At 35.7% G+C, this 14,708-nt stretch overlaps 1 protein-coding gene across 2 annotated transcripts in view; it reads left to right on the top strand.

The window, feature by feature from the left end:
* Positions 1-14,114, top strand: part of LOC137253640 (uncharacterized) — a 33,349-nt gene extending 19,235 nt beyond the window's left edge. For both annotated transcript variants that reach the window (XR_010953851.1, XR_010953850.1), the window contains exon 2: positions 13,719-14,114. The gene's annotated coding sequence lies outside the window, so the exon portion shown is untranslated. The remainder of the gene's footprint in view (positions 1-13,718) is intronic.
* Positions 14,115-14,708: the final 594 nt, after the last annotated feature.

Genomic DNA, 14,708 nt, shown 5'->3' with positions numbered 1-14,708 from the left:
AGAACGCAAAGAGCGGTTGGTCATAGGCGTGGATGCAAATGCGCACTACAATGCGTGTGGAGGAGGCGATACAAATGATAGGTGGAGCAAGGAGCTGAGTCTTCTTAGAAGAATGGTCAAAAAATATTAAAGCTGTCAAAGTTCACGGAAATTGAAGCGTGCACGGACCAGTTTAGGGACTGTTGAGGATTTAAAAGCGTGAAACTTTCAGGGCGAAGAGAGTTTCATGGAAAATTTTCGACCGTATAAGCGTGGTTGGGGAAAGCCATAGCAAGGGGAAATACCACCGTAAAGTAATTATATGTGAACAACTTCCACTTTATTAAGTAATTTTATTAAATGATAAAATGGGAAAACTCTATTATAGCTTATATTGTTGCTTCCTCACTTAATACCAAGTATTCCAATATAATCCAAAAATTTTAGTTTTTTATATAACGAATCTGCAAAACGTGCATTTGGTAATATTGTTTATGCCCCAGAGACGTGAAGTTATTCTCTGCAGCCGTTGCCTGCTTAGAGGATTGCTCTATCTATCATCTATAGTGCTTCTGCTGCAAATAAGTTTACTCGTAGTGGTCTTAGTTGGTTTGTTCTTTATCTCTTATACCATATTTTGTTGTATTATGGAAGCAAACTTAAATCTCGCATATACTATTTCACTTTTCCAATGCAAGCCGTTAATCTTAGAATGCGTTTGGGGTTTCTGCCGTTTGCCGTGGTAACACTTTAGGATAAATAATGAATTATTCACATATGTATGTATAATTATTTTTAATTATTATATTAATTTGTTGTCTTCAAGACCAAGTTTGTTGTTTTTTTAAATGTATGATTAACAAGTTATTTTATATTAAACTAGCAGACGTTGTTCTGCCATAAATTTGTTCTATCTGCATACATTTTAATAAGCTTTTTCTCTCTAACTCTGCCCTCTCCTCTTCACTTCTTCTTAATCATTTTATTCACTCGCTCCGACTTTTTCGCTTCATCTATCTCCATTTTCGTCTCACTATTCTCCATTTTCGTCTCACTATTCTCCATTTTCGTCCCATTCTTCTTCATCCCTTATTGCCAGTCCCAGAGGGTGGTATGTATTTTGTTCCAGTCCCATTCCGAGTTCCAATCCCACTCCGAGTCTCAGTCCCTATCCTAGTCCTAATCTCATTCCCAGCCCGTCTCTGGTCTACTTCCCCGAAAAGGGATCATAAATACTAATATAGGCACATTTATATACCAAATTTCAGGCAAATCGAATAGGACGTATGTGTAAATAGGTATGTGGGTATTATCAGTTCATGCTTTTTTCGGCTTCGCATGCATATTTATCAGTTTTGCCAGGTTGATGCGACTAAATCGAATATCACAATGAAAATTACTTTAAAGCTGTGAGCAACAGCTTTCATTTGATATCCATATTACACACACATTCTAGGGGTATCCGGGTCCACGTTTTGGCCTATATCTCGAGACCCTAGTCACCCAGCGGTATAAATTACTTTGTACTAAAGCACACATCAACAGCTTCAATTTGATACCCATAATGTAAAAACACATCCTAGTGTTACCCTGATCCACGTTTTGGCCTATATCTCAAGACCCTAGTCACAAATAGATATGAAAATTACCCTGTACTAAAGCACTCATCAGCAGCTTTCATTTGTTATCCATATTCTATAAACATATTCTAGTGGTACCCGGGTCCACATTTTTGTCTATATCTCGAGACCCTAGTCACCCACGGGTACGAAAAATACTCCGTATCAAAGTACTCATAAACAGCTTCTATTTGATGCCCTCATTGTAAAAACATATCGCAGGATTACCCAGGTTCACGTTTTGATCTCAAGACCCTATCCAGAACGGGATAAAAAGTATCATATGTTTGTCTCCTGGTTCTAAGCTACTCCTCCACCAATTTTCAGCCAAATGTGTTCATCCGTTCTTGAGTTATAAATAGTGTAACTAACACCACTTTCTCTTATATACATATGTACATATATACATCACATTAGAAACTTCAAAAATAACAGTATTTCTCCACTATTTAATGGATGTTATTATACGATTTACAAACTTCAATCACTCTATCTATTAAAAAAAGCGCATGAAAATCCGTTGCGTAATTTTAAAGGTTTAAGCATTCAAAAGGACATGGGACAGCAAAAGTGACTTTGTTTTATAATATGTAGTATGCAAAAATACCAAAAAATAAAACTTTTTTGAAGAATTTTAAGGAAATGTTTAATATTTTTAACGAAAGATTATTTTTCAATAGATGTATGCATTCTTAACCATTTATGTTGCATTAACAATTAACCATTTATGTTGCATAAATATGTATGTACATATGGGGTATTCCATCCCATTTCGACCAATTTTGAACCCGACCCCTTTAGAATTGGCTGAAAGTTTTTCTTCTTTTTCTAGCTTACGAATGAAGTTTTTCAGAATCAACTCAAAAAAAGTTATGAATTTTTAAAAAAACACCGTTTTTGTTTTCAAAATGCTATATTTTTTTCAAAAATTGACCGTTTGGGATCTTTTTTTTTTTTAATTTGTTTTTAAATGTACTTTTCGGAAAAAATAAAAAAAAAATTTTTTAAAGTTTTTTTTTGTAATTTTTCAGTTTTTCGAGATTTTTCGAATTTCGCCATTTTTTTCTCATAAAAAACTTCAATCAATTAAGCAATCATCCCCACTAATCCCGGAGTGGGCGATTATTATTATTATTTTTTTTATTTATTTAATTGAAAAGAAAACTTTAAACATTTTTTTGTATTTTTTCCGAAAAGTACATTTATAAACAAATTTAAAAAAAAAAAGATCACAAACGGTCAATTTTTGAAAAAGTTATAGCATTTTTAAAAAACCAGCGGGTTTTTTTTTTTAAATTCATAACTTATTTTGAGTTGGACACCGTTTTTGTTTTCAAAATGCTATAACTTTTTCAAAAATTTTCCATTTAGGATCTTTCTTTGTTTTAACAAATTTGTTTTTAAATGTACTTTTCGGAAAAAATACAAAAAAAAATATAAGCATAATAAAGTTTTTTTTTTTTCAATTAAATAAAAAATAAAATAAAAATAATCGGCCCACTCCGGGATTAGTGGGGATGATTGCAGAATTGATTGAAGTTTTTTATGAGAAAAAAAAATGGCGAAATTCGAAAAATCTCGAAAAACTGAAAAATTACAAAAAAAAAACTTTAAAATTTTCTTTTATTTTTTCCGAAAAGTACATTTAAAAACAAATTAAAAAAAAATCCCAAACGGTCAATTTTTGAAAAAGTTATAGCATTTTGAAAACAAAACGGTGTTTTTTTAAAAATTCATAACTTTTTTTGAGTTGGATGAAAAAATTCTGAAAAACTTCTTTCGTAAGCTAGAAAAAGAAGAAAAACTTTCAGCCAATTCTAAAGGAGTCGGGTTCAAATTGGCCGAAATGGGATGGAATACCCCATATGTACCTATGTCAAGCTGATTTGATATGAAAATACATACATATGTACATTCATACATGTCAATAAACCTACGCCCGAAGTTAAATAACGCAGCGAATGCTATGTACATATGTACGTAATTGTCGCATCGCCTCACTCAAAAGCAATTAGCGCGCACAGTTGACACCGAACAATCACACACACGAATTTTTTGGTAAAAATGAAACTTTTGTTTAAACAATTTTGCTTATTTAACAAAGAAATCAAGTATTTTTTTTTTATGCACATCGAAGGTAAATATTTCAAAGTTTTACTGAAAAGTAGAACTTTTTAAATCCATCCATCCGTTTATGAGTTATAGCTGTATAAACACAAATTTTATGATTTTTTACTACATTTTGGCAATTTTCCACGCCCCTATAGTATATATCTTCAAAGATTCAAGGGGTTGTGTAGCGCAATATATAGCTTCTCCAACCCAATTTTCAACCTCACCTTCGAGCGGCGAATCCCGTTTCACTAACAGACGAGGCTCTGGCGACCCCAAGCTCCTCATGGAACTTGGGGGTGGGGAGGGAGGGATGGCCTGAAGGTTTAATGTGGCCATATAAATCGTTCCCGAGATGGTCGGGCCAGCACCTTAATGGTGCTGTGTTACCGGAGCGTATCGGATCTGTATCCGACAAAGGACCATCACATCGATAACACTCCCCAAAACCTTCGGGGAGTAACCTAATCGCTACAACAACAACAACAACAACATATATCTTCAAATTATATTAACTGTACCATCTCACGTAGCTCAGCTTTCAAATGCCAAAAACCATTTTAAAATCGTAGCAGTCTGTGTGAAGTTATGTGCATACATGGCATTTAGCGACTTTATTTTATAATATTTATAGATTATTATACATTAAAAACGAGTAAATTAGAAAAAAACCAAAGTTCATAGACCGTACAGCCGACTATTTCACAACCCATGACGGTGCATCAAGCCATCAACGCACTTAGCAAATTTCTATTTATAACTCGTTTTCTGCTTTTTGTTTTTATTCCTTACCACCGTTAATATAAAAAATTCAATATGGATGGGAAACTGTCCTCCAAAACACAACAGGCGTAAACCAACGTTAAGTTGCTAGACATGGCCTTACATGGAGAAAGCCTTGGAATATAAGAGTACGACTTAGGAGTCTTCTTAGATATTGCCGGCGCTTTCAGCAATGTCTCCAAACTGGCGATCATGGATATTCTTAATTACATTGAAGTACATGCAGCCCCAACGAAACGGATCGGCTGCATGCTTAATTGCAGGAATATTACTACACAATGTGGGTTTGATGAGGCCACGAAATCAGTGGACAGGGCACGCCGCAAAGCGGGGTATTATAGCCTCTGCTGTGGAGTCTGGCTATCAACCACCTGCTCAGGCGGTTCGACGAGGGACTCGTTAAACTTACGGCGTACACAGATGACGCTGCAGTTGTCATAAGTGAAAAGTGTCTTCCAATAATTAGCTTTTTGATGCATGGGACGCTTCGGGATATACATGACTCAATGAAGATGGATGTTTGGCGCAAAATTGCCCAAATGGCAGACGAGAATCAAACTAAAATAAGTTTGAAATTTAGTTGCTGCTTTTTTGACAGATATCTCATAGCTGCAACTAAATTTAAAACCTATCTTATTTCGACGATGACTATGCGCAAATTTGTATAAATTTACGCGCACATTTCATGGTGTAAACACGGCACATTTCATGGTGTAAACATGCAACCTTGCATAATAACAGCCGTCATTTTCATCAGAAATCTCCAACATCAGCAAGTCATTTACAAGAATAACTTAGTAAAGACGTTTTAGTTTCGATTTTTCACTTAATCTTGGCATTTTTATACCTTTCATGAAAATGAAATGGTATATTAATTTCGTCACGAAACCGAAAATTGTAAGTCCTTAAAGGAAAATAGATAGACCCACCATTAAGTATACCGAAATAATCAGGGTGTATTTGGGTGTCCGATTAGACATTTGTCGGAACCGACCGGATCGGACCACTATAGCATATATCCTCCATACAACCGATTTTTCAGAAAAAGAGGATTTTTGTAATATCTTACCCAATTTAACAGATTGAAGCTTCAAACTTCACCATATACTTTCGTATATTGCACATATTGTTGCCTGAAAAAATTGATGAGATCGGTCGTATATATAGTATATATCCCCCACAACCGATTGTTCAGATAAGAAACTTTTCGTAATTACTGCCCTGTTTTAAGAGCTAGAGGCTTCAAATTTCAACGAATGCTTACGTATATAGCATATATTGTTGTCTGAAAAAATCATAAAGTTCGGTGGTATATATAGTATATATATGGTGGTATATATAGTATATATATATATATTTTCGCAAATTTTAGCCCCATTTTAACAGCTAGAAGCTTCAAATTTCACCGAATACTTACGTATATAGCATATATTGTTGTCTGAAAAAATAATAGAGATCGGTTGTATATATAGTATATATCTCATACAACCGATTGTTCAGATAAGAAACTTTTCGCAATTTCTACCCCATTTTAACAGCTATAAGCTTCAAATTTCACCGATTGCTTACGTATATAGTATATATTGTTGTCTGGAAAAATCATAGAGATCGGTTGTATATATAGTATATATCTCATACAACCCATTGTTCAGATAAGAAACTTTTCGCAATTTCTACCCCATTTTAACAGCTAGAAGCTTCAAATTTCACCAAATGCTTACGTATATAGCATATATTGTTGTCTGAAAAATCATAGAGATCGGTGGTACATATATTATATACCCCATATGAACTGTATTTTTTTGCCCCTTTTTTACGGCTAGAAGCTTCAAAATTCAAAACATTTCATCAAATAGTTACGTTTACGTCATATATTGTTGAAATACGTGATTCGTAGTCATAGTTTTTACACGCAGACCACAAAAAACCTGAAACTTTGCATCCTCACACAAAGTACCTACCTATTTTTATACCTTTCATGAAAATGAAATGGTATATTAATTTCGTCACGAAACCGAAAATTGTAAGTCCTTAAAGGAAAATAGATAGACCCACCATTAAGTATACCGAAATAATCAGGTTGAAGAGCTGAGTTGATTTAGACATGTCCGTATGTCCGTTTGTCCGTCTGTCTGTTTGTATGCAAACTAGTCCCTCAATTTTTAGATATCTTGATAAAATTTGGTGAGCGGGTGTATTTGGGTGTCCGATTAGACATTTGTCGGAACCGACCGGATCGGACCACTATAGCATATATCCTCCATACAACCGATTTTTCAGAAAAAGAGGATTTTTGTAATATCTTACCCAATTTAACAGATTGAAGCTTCAAACTTCACCATATACTTTCGTATATAGCATATATTGTTGTCTGAAAAAATCATAAAGATAGGTGGTATATATAGTATATATATATATATTTTCGCAAATTTTAGTCCCATTTTAACAGCTAGAAGCTTCAAATTTCACCGAATACTTACGTATATAGCATATATTGTTGTCTGAAAAAATCATAGAGATCGGTTGTATATATAGTATATATCTCATACAACCGATTCTTCAGATAAGAAACTTTTCGCAATTTCTACCCCATTTTAACAGCTATAAGCTTCAAATTTCACCGATTGCTTACGTATATAGCATATATTGTTGTCTGAAAAAATCATAGAGATCGGTTGTATATATAGTATATATCTCATACAACCGATTGTTCAGATAAGAAACTTTTCGCAATTTCTACCCCATTTTAACAGCTATAAGCTTCAAATTTCACCGATTGCTTACGTATATAGCATATATTGTTGTCTGAAAAAATCATAGAGATCGGTTGTATGTATAGTATATATCTCATACAACCGATTGTTCAGATAAGAAACTTTGCGCAATTTCTTCCCCATTTTAACAGCTAGAAGCTTCAAATTTCACCAAATGCTTACGTATATAGCATATATTGTTGTCTGAAAAAATCATAGAGATCGGTGGTACATATATTATATACCCCATATAAACTGTATTTTTTTGCCCCTTTTTTACGGCTAGAAGCTTCAAAATTCAAAACATTTCATCAAATAGTTACGTTTACGTCATATATTGTTGAAATACGTGATTCGTAGTCATAGTTTTTACACGCAGACCACAAAAAACCTGAAACTTTGCATCCTCACACAAAGTTCCTACCTATTTTTTATTTTATATTTATCTTAAAAATCGTTTAAGTATGTAGATCTGTTCACTAGATATTTCTTATCTTATACATCCGATTATTCGGAGATTACGAACGGGATAAGTTTATTGTTCAGCGCCATTCATGAAAGGTATGAAGTCTTCGGCATAGCCGAAGACAGTCCCGTCCTTACTTGTTTATACTCAGTTGAGCAGAGCTAACAGAGTATAATAACTTTGACTGCATAACGGTTGGTTGTACAGGTATAAAGGAATCGAGATAGATATAGACTTCCATATATCAAAATCATCAGTATCGAAAATAAATTTGATTGAGCCATGTCCGTCCGTCCGTCCGTTAACACGATAACTTGAGTAAATTTTGAGGTATCTTGATGAAATTTGGTATGTAGGTTCCTGGGCACTCATCTCAGATCGCTATTTAAAATGGACGATATCGGACTATAACCACGCCCACTTTTTCGATATCGAAAATTTCGAAAAACCGAAAAGTTTTTTAAAGTAAAATTTTAACAAAAAGTTTAATATCTTTACAGTATATAAGTAAATTATAGAAGAAAATTTCAAAATGGGCGTGGCTCCGCCCTTTTTCATTTAATTTGTCTAGGATACTTTTAATACCATAAGTCGAACAAAAATTTACCAATCCTTGTGAAATTTGGTAGGGGCTTAGATTCTACGACGATAACTGTTTTCTGTGAAAAAGGGCGAAATCGGTTGAAGCCACGCCCAGTTTTTATACACAGTCGACCGTCTGTCCTTCCACTCGGCCGTTAACACGATACCTTGAGCAAAAATCGATATATCTTTACTAAACTCAGTTCACGTAATTATCTGAACTTTCTTTATATTGGTATAAAATATGGCCGGAATCCGACTAAGACCACGCCCACTTTTCCGATATCGAAAATTACGAAAAATGAAAAAAATGCCATATCTCTATACCAAATAAGAAAAAAGGGATGAAACATGGTAATTGGATTGGTTTATTGACGCAAAATATAAATTTAGGAAAAACTTTGTAAAATGTCACAGACACCTACCATATTAAGTAGAAGAAAATGAAAAAGTTCTGCAGGGCGAAATCAAAAGCCCTTGGAAGCTTTGCAGGAATACTGTTCGTGGTATTACATATATAAATAAATTAGCGGTACCCGACAGATGATGTTCTGGGACACATTTTGGTCGATATCTCGAAAACGCCTTCACATATACAACTACCACCACTCTCTCTTAAAAACCCTCATTAATACCTTTAATTTGATACCCATATCGTACAAACACATTATAGTCACCCCTGGTCCACCTTTATGGCGATATCTCGAAAAGGCATCCCCTTTAGAACTAAGGCCAACTCCCTTTTAAAATACTCATTAACACCTTTCATTTGATACCCATATTATACAAACGGATTCTAGAGTCACCCCGGGTCCCCTTTATGGCGATATCTCGAAAAGGCGTCCACCTATAGAACTAAGGCCCACTCCCTTTTAAAATACTCATTAACACCTTTCATTTAATACCCATATCGTACAAACAAATTCTAGAGTCACCCCTGGTCCACCTTTATGGCGATATCTCGAAAAAGGGTCCACCTATAGAACTAAGGCTCACTCCCTTTTAAAATATTCATTAGGACCTTTCATTTCATTCCCATATCGTACAAACACATTCTAGAGTCACCCCTGGTCCACCTTTATTGCGATATCTCGAAAAGGCGTCCACCTATAGAACTAAGGCCCACTTCCTTTTAAAATACTAATTAACACCTTTCATTTGATACCCATATCGTACAACAAATTCTAGAGTCACCCATGGTCCACCTTTATCGATATCTCGAAAAGGCGTCCACCTATAGAACTAAGGCCCACTCCTTTTTAAAATATTCATTAGGACCTTTCATTTCATTCCCATATCGTACAAACACATTCTAGAGTCACCCCTGGTCCACCTTTATTGCGATATCTCGAAAAGGCGTCCACCTATAGAACTAAGGCCCACTCCCTTTTAAAATACTCATTAACATCTTTCATTTAATACCCATATCGTACAAACAAATTTTAGAGTCACCCCTGGTCCACCTTTATGGCGATATCTCGAAAAGGCGTCCACCTATAGAACTAAGGCCCACTACCTTTTAAAATACTCATTAACACCTTTCACTTGATACACATGTCATACAAACACATTCCAGGGTTACCCTAGGTTCATTTTCCTACATGGTGATTTTCCTTATTTTGTCTCCAAAGCTCTCAGCTGAGTATGCAATGTTCGGTTACACCCGAACTTAGCCTTCCTTACTTGTTAATTTGTATAATAATCACAATTTTTTTTTGCAATAATACAGCTGATCGACGATTAAGTTTATCAAGAATATTATTAGGTGCGTTCATATAACAACGTGTGTGAATGGATATGGGGTATTCCATCCCATTTCGACCAATTTTGAACCCGACCCCTTTAGAATTGGCTGAAGTTTTTCTTCTTTTTCTAACTTACGAAAGACGTTTTTCAGAATTTTTTCAAATTTTTTCATCCAACTCAAAAAAAGTTATGAATTTAAACAAACACACCGTTTTTGTTTTCAAAATGCTATAACTTTTTCAAAAACTGACCGTTTGGGATCTTTTTTTTTTTTTAAATTTGTTTTTAAATGTACTTTTCGGAAAACATATAAAAAAATGTTTAAAGTTTTTTTTTTAATTTTTCAGTTTTTCGAGATTTTTCGAATTTCGCCATTTTTTTCTCATAAAAAACTTCAATCAATTCTGCAATAATCCCCACTAATCCCGGAGTGGGCCGATTTTTTTTTTTATTTTGTTTTATTTAATTATTTAGGTGACATACCTACAAACATAAATAAAAATTCCATGTACTTTGTTGTTGTAAATTCGTTGGACAAATGTCAAAATCGTACTGAGCCGGAAGTTGATGTATCAAATGAAATAAAAAAAGTTTATAATCAGATGTACCATGCTGCCACCTTGTATCGTTCCGCCATGAATCAAACCAATTTTGATTTTTTCCCTAAGAACGTGTCAGTTGATCCGCTCTCTCACTAGACAGAGTTGCCTAGTAAACTTATGTGCGCTGATTTTTTACCGTTTGCAGTTATTATACAAAAAGGCCTAAAGATTGTTTAAAATTTTGTTGAAATATCCTAAAATTATTATATAAAATTGGAGGTTACAAATAAATTAACTAGAAATTCTTACTCAGTATTTGTTTCTGCCATTTGCACCATGAAACATTGTAATTCCAAAAGTTGATGTTTGCATAAGCATGCATGCAAACTGGTCAATGGCAACAGTGCTTTGTTATAAACAATACACACAAATATGTTATGTACATGTACACAGACGCACATATTGATTCCTACGAGCTTGAGGGTTCGGTCAAATGTGTTCCGTACGACAAACGTCCGTACGTACGGCACACGTCGGTGGGTAACTGCCGCTTTAGAGTGTAAGCAATCCGTGGAAAAAATCAGTATAAGGAGAAGTATGCATGTAGATGGGAATGAAGAAGCGGATGAGCTAACCTAAAAAGGCGTATCACTAGAAGCTTGTACCGCAGACGTCCTAATTGGGCGAACTTAAGAAAAGGTGAGAGCTGCACATGATCGACTAAGGGGGAAAGGCGTGGAACCAAGCGAGGGGCTGCGAAGTCTCGAAATCATGTCCAGGTCCCACAACATTAGACTAACAAAGTTAATCTGATCATTTAAAAGAGGGGGCAGGAGGCTCATGACGGGTATTCTCACCGGACAATGCTCTCTGACTGGACAATGCCTTTTGGCTAGTAACACCAGTGTATGGTGAGGGTCAGATGAGGAAACATTAGAGCACGCTTTGTGCTCCTGCCCTGCTCTCGCCAGGCTAAAAGGGTATCTATTAGCTCTCAGATATAGAATCAGCAAGTGGAATAGGTCCTAGAAATCGTCTGCTGTTTTCCAGGAGGACGAAAATATTTTGTACGTCCATACGTCCACATTTTTGATAGAGTTGGTTCAGTTTGGTCGCTAACACTATGAACTTATTGAGTCTATGTAAGGTTCTCACCGACTGGCCAGTTAACATTTGGCACTATTAATCTCGTCAAAATTCAAGTTGATGAAATTTAAAAAAACAAATTTGGAGTCAAGAGGTTGTGCAGCGCAATTCTTCCAAAGGCGAATCCTGTTTAGTTAGCAGGCGAGGCTCTGGTGACCCCAAGTTCCTCACGGAGGGAGTGGGCTGGATGACCGAGAAGGTTTAATGTGGTCATATCAAATCGTTCCCGATATGGTCAGGCAAGTTCCTTGTTGGTACCCTTTTCCGGAACGTACCAGATCAATATCTGGCAAAGGACCATCAATATCGACAAAAACACCCGAAAACCTTGGGAGTCTCTTATCGCCATAATATGAAGATCAAAAATAGATCAATTCAACGTTTTATACTCAGTTGAGCAGAGCTCACAGAGTATATTAAGTTTGATTGGATAACGGTTGGTTGTACATATATAAAGGAGTCGAGATAGATATAGACTTCCATATATCAAAATAATCAGGATCGAAAAAAAATTTGATTGAGCCATGTCCGTCCGTCCGTCCGTTAACACGATCACTTGAGTAAATTTTAAGGTTTTTTGATGAAATTTGGTATGTAGGTTCCTGAGCACTCATCTCAGATCGCTATTTAAAATGAACGATATCGGACTATAACCACGCCCACTTTTTCGATATCGAAAATTTCGAAAAACCGAAAAAGTGCGATAATTCATTACAAGAGACAGATAAAGCGACGAAACTTGGTAGATGAGTTGAACTTATGACGCAAAATAGAAAAAGGCCCACTCCTTTTTAAAATATTCATTAGGACCTTTCATTTCATTCCCATATCGTACAAACACATTCTAGAGTCACACCTGGTCCACCTTTGTGGCGATATTTCGAAACGGCGTCCACCTATAGAACTAAGGCCCACTCCCTTTTAAAATACTCATTAACACCTTTCGTTTGATGCCCATATTGTGCAAACAAATTCTAGGGTCACCCCTGGTCCACCTTTATGGCGATATCTCGAAACGGCGTCCACCTATGGAACTAAGGATTACTCCTACTATACTATTACTACTATACAACAACCACCACTCCCTTTTAAAACCCTCATTAATACCTTTAATTTGATACCCATATCGTACAAACACATTCTAGAGTCACCCCTGGTCCACCTTTGTGGCGATATTTCGAAACGGCGTCCACCTATAGAACTAAGGTCCACTCCCTTTTAAAATACTCATTAACACCTTTCATTTGATACCCATATCGTACAAACGCATTCTAGAGTCACCCCTGGTCCACCTTTATGGCGATATCTCGAAAAGGCGACCACCTATACAACAACCACCACTCCCTTATAAACCCTCATTAATACCTTTAATTTGATACCCATATCGTACAAACACATTCTAGAGTCACCCCTGGTCCACTTTTATGGCGATATTTCGAAACGGCATCCACCTATAGAAATAAGTCCCACTCCCTTTTAAAATACTCATTAACACCATTCATTTGATGCCCATATTGTACAAACAAATTCTAGGGTCACCCCTGGTCCACCTTTATGGCGATATCTCGAAGCGGCGTCCACCTATGGACCTAAGGATTACTCCCTTTTAAAATACTCATTAACACCTTTCATTTGATACCCATATCGTACAAACGCATTCTAGTGTCAACCCTGATCCACCTTTATGGCTATATCCCTAAATGGCGTTCACCTATAGAACTATGGCCCACTCCCTCATAAAATACTCTTTAATGCCTTTCATTTGATACGCATGTCATACAAACACATTCCAGGGTTTCCCTCGGTTCATTTTCCTACATGGTTATTTTTCCTTATGTTGTCACCATAGCTCTCAACTGAGTATGTAATGTTCGGTTACACCCGAACTTAACCTTCCTTACTTGTTATTATTAGGATTACTATATTAAATTAAATATATCTTGCCATGATGCTAGTGACATCATTTAAAATGAACTCTTTTTTTTTACAGGCGATGTATAAATTTTTGTGGCCGTTGTCCTCTAGCTGCGTCAAGCGTAGGTAATAAAGCTGCTCATAATAAAGAAGTTTTAGATTTTTTATCGTCAATATTCGGCGAGCTTCCACAACTAGAGAAAGAATTAATGTCGACCAAGCCAGCGGTAGAGCCGTCAAAGTCGACAGCAAGAACATCACCGACGTCTGCACCCAGCCCATCTGAGAAAACCCAAACTGCTCATAGGGAAAATATAAAAACAACAACAATACCTACGAATACTAAGATACCCGATCCACCAGAACCTATTGATACGAAAAAATGAGGTTGGGTTTCTTTTAAAACCAAAATGAAAAGAAATATCCTTATATTTTATATTGCTTGTCAAATATATTTTTATTTTGTTTTGAATTATGTCTTAGAAATGTATTCCTTTCAAGCAGTTCACTGCTGCACATTACCAGCATTGTATACAAAACAAGTGTGATATATTATCCGTCAACTGCCTGACAGGATGTTCAAGATGGCTACTTTTCATCGTTTGGCAGTATTTTGACAGCATGGCGACGCATATGGTCGGCTATCATCAGCAGGTGATAGAAACAGAGGTCGAATGAGACCAGGATAGTCACTTTAAAAATCAGGTGCTGAAAATATCACACTTTACTACCTTAGTGAATAACTTGATAGAAACAATTTCAAGGTGTAACCGTTCTCTCTTCAGTCATGATTTTTATTTTTTTTGCAGTTTTTGGGCAATATAATAGGGGGACTCATGAAAGCATATAAACTTATAAGGTGTAAATTTATATCCATTTACACACGCTGTTATATGAACGCACCTAGTAATACTCTTGATAAACTTGATTGTTTATCAGCTGTACTATTGCCAAACAAAATTTTTTTGATTGTTATACTTATTAAAAAATGCCAAGATTAAGTGAAAAATCAAAACTAAAACGCCTTTACTTGCTGATGTTGGGGATTTCTGATGAAAATGCCGTC

Source organism: Eurosta solidaginis, chromosome 5, assembly GCF_040869045.1.
Source record: "Eurosta solidaginis isolate ZX-2024a chromosome 5, ASM4086904v1, whole genome shotgun sequence".
Taxonomy (NCBI): domain Eukaryota; kingdom Metazoa; phylum Arthropoda; class Insecta; order Diptera; family Tephritidae; genus Eurosta; species Eurosta solidaginis.
The sequence above is the reverse complement of the archived record's forward strand: the minus strand, read 5'-3'. Positions and strand labels throughout refer to the sequence as shown.